The sequence below is a fragment of the Apium graveolens genome, chromosome 4 (assembly GCF_009905375.1).
Source record: "Apium graveolens cultivar Ventura chromosome 4, ASM990537v1, whole genome shotgun sequence".
Classification (NCBI taxonomy): Eukaryota; Viridiplantae; Streptophyta; class Magnoliopsida; order Apiales; family Apiaceae; genus Apium; species Apium graveolens.
Window position 1 is genome coordinate 229,653,723 of NC_133650.1, and position 8,220 is coordinate 229,661,942.

An 8,220-nucleotide genomic window follows, 5' to 3' on the forward strand; every position below is an offset into this window, starting at 1 on the left:
ACCAGTGACAAATCATTCAAGAGCTTGACAAATCTGTCATATAAATCAGTCAATGACTCATTTGGTTTTGAGCCAAAGTGTTCATACTCTTGAGTGAGTATTGTCTTCCTGTTCTTCCTAATCGAATCAGTTCCCTAACATCTTGTTTCCAAGGCATCCCATATCTTCTTTGCAGTCTTGCAGTTAATTACCCTGTTTGACATTACATTATCAATGGCACTATGCAGTAAGTGTCGTACCTTCGCATCCTTAGCAATTGAAGCGATATCTTCAGCAGTGTAATCACTCTTCTCCTTTGGTACAGACTTTGTTGCTTCACCTGCAACTGCAACATCGAGCTTTGTTGGATTATGAGGTCCTTCCTTGATTCTGTCAAGATATTCTGGATCTGTAGCTTCCAGAAACATAGTCATCATCACCTTCCATATGGGATATTCAGACGGTTTCAATATGGGAACTCTAATAGTCTCATATCGACTATGGATTTGTGTCTTTGGTGGTTCTTCAGTTTTGGTGGGCTTGGTTGGAGTTTCTGCTTCAGACATGATTGTTTTTGGATCTTAAAATGTTTGTGTGTTAACAGATAGGCTCTTATACCACTTGTTAGGTCACACACACTGTAGAGGGGGGGGGGTGAATACAGTATATAGCACAATCAAATCGAATTCTAATAACACAAGTAACAGAAAATAGACTTTATTCAAAGCAATAAACTCTGTTACAGTATGGAACTGTACTCTCTCAGTGATGAACAAATATCACGAGAGCTGATAGGGTTACAATTAATAATATTCTCGATAATGATAACACTTATAGTGTAATCCTATGTCTGTGTTTATATACTACACAGTTACAAGATAATCACTAATTGATATGGAATATAATTCTGCTTCCTAAAATATATCAATCAGATATCTTTTCTTCTAAGTATTCTATTCTTCATAGAATTCCTTCTTCATGCATATCTCTTTTTATGTTTGTCTTGATCTTCTTTTCCTTTCAATCAGTCGCCTTCCTTATCTGAACGTTTCCTTTAAATCCTGATATTATCTTCTGATAGATATCTCCTGAACCTTTAGTAGTGATAACTTAAGTTCTGACTTCAGTATAAGTGATGATTTCAGTTAAGTACTGATTTGTCCTGTTTAAGTAAGATCTGAAAACTAAACATAAATCATATTAGTCATGACATTATCAAATATATCTAACAATCTCCCCCAACTTGTAAATTAGCATAATATACAAGTTTAACAGATATTTGATGATGTCAAAAATATTAAGTACAAATGTATGAGAATTTGACTAGATAACTACAACTTACAGTCCTTAAAGCTTTACCAATTTTAGCTACTGATAACAACTTCAGTTTGTATTCATATCAGAATTTGAGTAGTTGTAGATCTTGACTTGGCTTCACTTTTGGATCTCTCTGATATCAGGAGTTATTCAGAGATAGTTCTTTAACAAACATCTCTCAGCATATCTGAATTCATCAATCATCCTCCTTTTAGCATCTTTAAGTTCTGCAAAATCTTCACCAGTTTGAAAGATAGCAGCCCTAAGATCATTAATTCTAGCTTTCCTTATGTCCTGATCCAGTCTGATTAAATATGCCTTGTCAGACTCAAGATTGAATTCTACAGCCTTATAACCCAGAATGGTAGTTATAATCTTAGCAGAGTTAGGCTTCATCTCCACAAAACTAAACATAAATCATATTAGTCATGACATTATCTAATATATCTAACACACCCGATCATGAGATTGAGTTCTCTATTAACCTAATTCCGGGAGCAGAACTAGTTTCAAAGGCTCCTTATCGTATGGCCCCAGTAAAAATGAAGGAACTAGCTAAGCAACTTCAGGAGCTTTTGGATAAAGGAGTAATTAGACCAAGTGTGTCCTCGTGGGGCGCATCAGTGTTATTTGTAAAGAAGAAAGAGGCAAGCATGAGGTTGTGTATTGATTATCGGGAACAAAATAAGCTAACCATCAAGAATAAATATCCTCTAACCAGGGTTGATGACTTGTTTGACCAGTTTAAAGGAGCGTGTTGTTTTTCAAATATTGACTTAAGATCGGGTTATCACCAGCTGAAAATCAAGCCTGAAGATATACCGAAGACTTCATTTAGAACTAGGTATGGCCATTACGAGTTCTTAATGATGTCATATGGATTGACTAATACACCAACATCTTTTATGGACTTAATGAACCGGGTGTATAAGGAGTACTTGGATAAGTTTGTTATTGTATTTATTAATAATATGCTCATCTATTTGAAGACTAAAAATGACCATGATGAACACCTAAGGATTGCTTTACAAAGGCTAAGAGAAAAGTAGTTGTACGCTAAGTTTTCAAAATGTGAATTTTGGCTGGATGAAGTTCAGTTTTTGGGTCATATAGTGGGGAAGGATGGTATTAAAGTGGATACCATGAAGATTGAAGCTGTATCCGGATGGGAACAGCCGAAGACTCTGACAGAAGTTAGAAGTTTTCTTGGACTAGCAGGGTACTATCGAAGATTTGTGAAAGACTTTGCAAAGATTGCAACTCCATTGACCAAGCTGACCAGGAAAAATGAGAAGTTTTGTTTGGACCTAGAAATGTGAAAAACGTTTCCAGGAGTTGAAAAAGAGATTAGTGACAGCACCTGTATTAGCATTACCAGATGAAACAGGGAATTTCATGATCTACAGTGACACTTCTCTGAAAGGTTTAGGCTGTGTGTTAATGCAACATGATAAAGTTATTGCCTATGCGTCCAGGCAGTTAAAACCCCATGAGCAAAAATACCCAGTGCACGATTTGGAATTAGTAGCAATAGTATTTGCATTGAAGCTGTTGAGGCATTACTTGTACGGAGAGAGGTGCGAGATCTATACGGATCATAAAAGCTTAAAGTATATATTCACCCAGAAGGACTTAAACATGAGACAACGAAGATGGTTTGAGCTGATTAAGGATTACGATTGTTCCATCAACTATCATCCGAGAAAAGCCAATATGGTAGCAGATGCCTTAAGCCGGAAGGAAAGATTGAATGAGATCAAAGTTTCTGAAGAACTAGCAAGGGAATTAGAAAAGCTGGAAATTGAAGTTCGAGTGCCAGAAGGTAACAAAGAGCAATTATATGAAATCACTTTTCAGCCTGAATTGATGGAAAGAATAAGAAAGTGTCAAGAGGAAGTTATGAATAAAGGTTTGGATAATTTGACGGGAGAAGAAGTTTGTACTCAAAGGGATAGCAAAGTTATGTAGGTTTTCTTCAAGAATAAGGATTCCTAATGTGATTGAATTAAAGAATAAGATTTTGCGAGAAGCTCATAATTCTAGGTTCTCTATTCACCCGGGGAGTATCAAAATGTATCAAGACTTAAAGAAGAACTTCTGGTGGCCAGGAATGAAGAAGGAGATTGCGAATTGGATCAGCAAATGTCACGTGTGTCAGACGGTAAAGTTAGAACATCAAAGGCCAAGTGGATTGTTGCAACCCTTAGAGATTCCACAGTGGAAATGGAAAGAGATTGCAATGGATTTCGTAGTAGGATTTCCAAAGACAAAGTTGAATCATGATGTTATTTGGGTAATCATTGATAGCTTGACTAAGTCAGCATATTTCCTCCCTATCAACGAGAGATATTCTTTGGAAAAGTTAGTTAAAATGTATCTGGATGAAATAGTAACTAAGCATGGAGTTTTTGTGTCCATTGTGTCGGACCGAGACCCAAGATTCAACTCAAGGTTTTGGACTAAGTTTCAAGAGTGTCTTGGAACTAAGTTAAATATGAGAACCGCTTACCATCCTCAAACAGATGGCCAAAGTGAGAGAACGATTCAGATAATAGAAGACATATTAAGGGTTTGTGCTTTGGATTTCAAAGGAAACTGGGACGATCATTTACCGTTGATTGAGTTTTCTTACAATAACAGTTACCATGCTAGCATCAGAACGCCACCCTACGAAGCCTTACATGGATGTAAGTGCGGATCACCATTGTATTGGGACGAAGTAGGAGAAAAGAAAGTATTAGGACCTGAGCTAGTGTAGCAGACTAAAGATACAGTAGCGTTGATTCGGAAAAGGTTGGAAGCCGCCCAGGATAGACAGAGGATGTAATAACCCCAAAATTTTGAACTTTTTGTAACCCTTATGAAAAGTGTTTTTGCTGATATTGCTGAATAAGAAAACTGTTCATGCCACACTACGTAGGGTTTCTTTTATGGATATTCTGAGATTTTATTAGTACTCTATATGGTATATAAGTGTATGTAAAGATCGTCAGAATCCAATTCGGAACACTTTGATTTTTCCCGGAAATCCACTAGATATGGAAAGAATTGAGTATAAGGTAACAGGATAAAAAGGATTTAAATTCAAGGATTTTAATAGAGGATCATAAAAAGGAATATAATGTATTGAGAAAGGTTAAGGGAACCTATGTAATAAGATCCCGAGTATGATCCCTCAAATGATAAACAAAAACGAAAGTTAAGCGAACCGTATAACAGATCATCGGTCATTAGGCAAACAATTAGGAAGTTAATCAAAGAGATTAGAGGGGATGATGTCATCCAACCAATGAGAAGAGGACAAAGAGGGGAGGATGACATCACATGATGACATAAGCATGACATAGGGAGGAAGGAGATGTGGTTGAATTAAAACCACGCAAAGTTCAAGGCTAAAAAGGTAATTAACCAAAACAAAAACAAAACTACATCCACCAAGCCAAAACAAATCATTTCATAAAAACAAAAAAATTCTATTTCTCTTCACCAAGAACTTGCTCTCGGCTTTTTCCCTTTTCAAGAAGCAAGATTTTCAAAATCCAAGTTCCAAGCTTCCTAAATTGGTAAGATAATTTTCTAGTACTCCTTATGCATAGTTATGGCTATCTTATGAGTTTACGCCTCCAATTCATTCTCAATCTTCTCCAAGAAATCAATGAAGAAGAAAATGAATAGTGATTTCAAGGTTTTTAACTTGATTTTTCTTGTTTTCCTTTAAGATTCAAGCATCCCTAAGACTCCTCAAGGCTTCCTAAGGCTTCCTAGCTACTCACACCACTTCAAGGAAGGTATATCATCTCCAAACCCTAGCTTTACTTGGTATGTTAGGATGATTTTGGTGGTTATGGTAATAAGAGTAGCTTAATGATGGTTGGTTTAGAGTTGGGTTGGAATGGTGGTGAATGAAATGTTGAAATCTTATGGTTTGGTTAAAGGATTTAGTATAGTTTAAATTCAAGTTTTAGGAACAAGTATAATTGTTAATAATGAGTTGATTGGGGCTGTTGTAATGTGATATGGATGGACTTTGATTTTACGAATGGATTGGGGTTGTTTGATGATTGAATTGGAATGGTATAAAATTGGGAAATCGCGTAAATATAGTCGTCGTAATGTCCGATTTACTTTAGACTGCTTTTGTACATAACATTAGGACCCGAGAACTCCCTGCTAGGTTTTGACCATTGCCATTCTTAGATAGTTCATGTTACGAGCTTCGTTTTGATATGTGGTTCGTTTGATTCCGATGTACGGTTTAGGAGAAACGGCCGTTTTAAGTAACGACGTTTCACGAACGAACCATTACCCCTCGCCTTACTTTGAAACATAGGTTAAAGACCTTAAAGGGTTAATTAATGTATGAAACAATTATGTTAAGTGTGTTAGGCAGTTGGTAAGACACTCGCGAAGGAATCGCCTTAAAACTCGTAATGGTTAAATTATTAAAAATGGTGGAGCCGAGGGTACTCGAGTGATTTAAGAGAATCAGTAAGCGCAAAGCGAGCGTTAGAGTCTAATTTGGTTAAAGTATAGATTTACAAGTGACTTTGGTTTAATTCCAACTCACATGTTGTTTATAGGTTACCAGACTCGTCCCAAGCCATTAATCACCCTCAGTCGCTCAGGCAAGTTTTCTATCCGTTATACTGTTGTTGTGATGTATACACTTGTATATGCATTATCTTGTGATAGATGCATAATGGTTATTTAGCAAATTCTTGCGATATATTGTAGTATGTAATATGGTACATATGCATGCCTGTTTCGTATTCTTGCCATATATATCTATTGGTTTAGTTGCATAATACCTATGCTAGAGATAAGCGGTAATTTGCATATACCCTTAGTAAAGGGGACCCCAAGGTGAACATTTTCTAAAACCGGGAGTCGATGTTCCCGAGTATATTATATATATATATATTTAAATATATATATATATATTGATATAGTTTTCAAAACTATTAATCGAATAAGGTTTATTCGATAACTTTTATTTATTTAATGAATATTACTTGAATATTCATTCGAGGACTTATGACTCCTTTTATTTTATTTAATGAATATTACTTGAATATTCATTCGAGGATTTATGACTCCTTTATATTATTTAATGAATATTACTTGAATATTCATTCGAGGATTTATGACTCCTTTATATTATTTAATGAATATTACTTGAATATTCATTCGAGGACTTATGACTCACTTTATATTATTTATTGAATATTATTTGAATATTCATTTGAGTACCTATGACTCCGATTATTTACTGAAATATATTCTTTATTTTATTAAAGAATAAGGTGTCGATAATAAAACTTATTTTTGATTATTCAAATAAAGATAGTACTTTCGTATAAGTATATCTTTGGTTATTTAATACTCATTTCAAGTATAAGTTTTACAACATCTACTTCAATTATTTTTATAAAGATTATTCTTTATGGGAATATTATTTAAATAATAATATTCAGATATTTTTATATATATTGGGACTGATTTATTTTATTAAATCAGCATCACTCCGAACATTCTTAAAAATATTTTGCGAGTCTCCAAAATGATTTTTAAAAGTTAGAGCGGATCCCAAAACTCATTTTTATATTTAAGATCCTCCTTTCGAAGGGGATTTAAATACTCGCTCAAAACCTGAGGGATCCGGCTCTGTGGTGTGTTTTATATTCGCAACAAGGTTGCTGTCTTGATAAAAGAATTTTGATTACTTACCAAGTTAATCCATTAACATGCATCGCCTGGGAAATATCGGTGAGTTTTCATTTCCAACTAGATACGACTTCTTGGTGGAGCCGTATCAACAAGTTTCTACTTGGGGAAAGTGGGGACGAGCTTTACGTTTCAGAGTCATTGATTTCATCTGAACTAGGAGAGGCGTAAGTTGTCGAGTAGCGCCGGCCCAGCCTTATTATATTGGCCCAAATGGCCTGGAAGTTCCGCTAAGGCGGTCCATTCCTTAGGAGTTCAGTGTTCGGTTGACAAGTAAATCCGACAGGTTCTCCTCTACATGTAGAAAATGGTGGGGTTGTACTACTACGACTGATCATCGTAAGTGGTCTTCCTGGCACGGCAAACTCCCGTAATGAGTTCATCATCCAGTTGGATAATTCTGCAACACCACCCGTAGCATTTCGATCGAAAGGCTACGAATGGGTGGTTGCCGAAGCATTGACAGGGTCAAACAGTTTTATTGGTGTTTCCATTGAATGAAGTATCTCGTAACTTCATTTCTTTTAAAAATATTTCAAAGATTGAATATATTCAAGTTTTAATTTATGGTCTCATCTATGGGATGACCTCTTGAATCTTATTATACTTTGAGCAGTAGTAGTTCAAATAGATTTCTAAAAATGGTATAAGTATAGTGAAGTAATTGGTAACTTCATCTTCTTTTAAACTTATATCCAGTAAGTAATTACCTTACATATGATAAAGGATTCTAGTAAGTATCCATTCAGATGCTTGTATTATTGTTACCACTATATATTATCTTGCGAGCTGTAATGCTCACTCTTGCTTCATTTCTTCATCACACAACAACAGTTAGGAAAGATGGCCAGGCTCAAGCAGACCCAGCGCAAGAGCGTGGGAAGCGCCCCACGCCTTCCCGTTGAGATCGTAGCTGCTATAGCTGCAGAGGTAAATCTACCTGTAGATCAGACATTCTACTTTTGGGAACCAAATATTGTATAATTATAACTTGTGGCAGATAATGGCAATTAACTGTAAATTTATCAAGTAATCATTTTGGGTTGTAATAACTTTTAATTGTGGATTCAAGGACTTGTACTTATTTCAATTTCATCTCTGAGACTATGACGTGTGGTGGTATGTGTTAGTGTGGGGTCACAGCTTGAGGTTGTTTATTGTTAATTAAGTTAAGTGATAATTGTGGAAAGAAAGACCGTG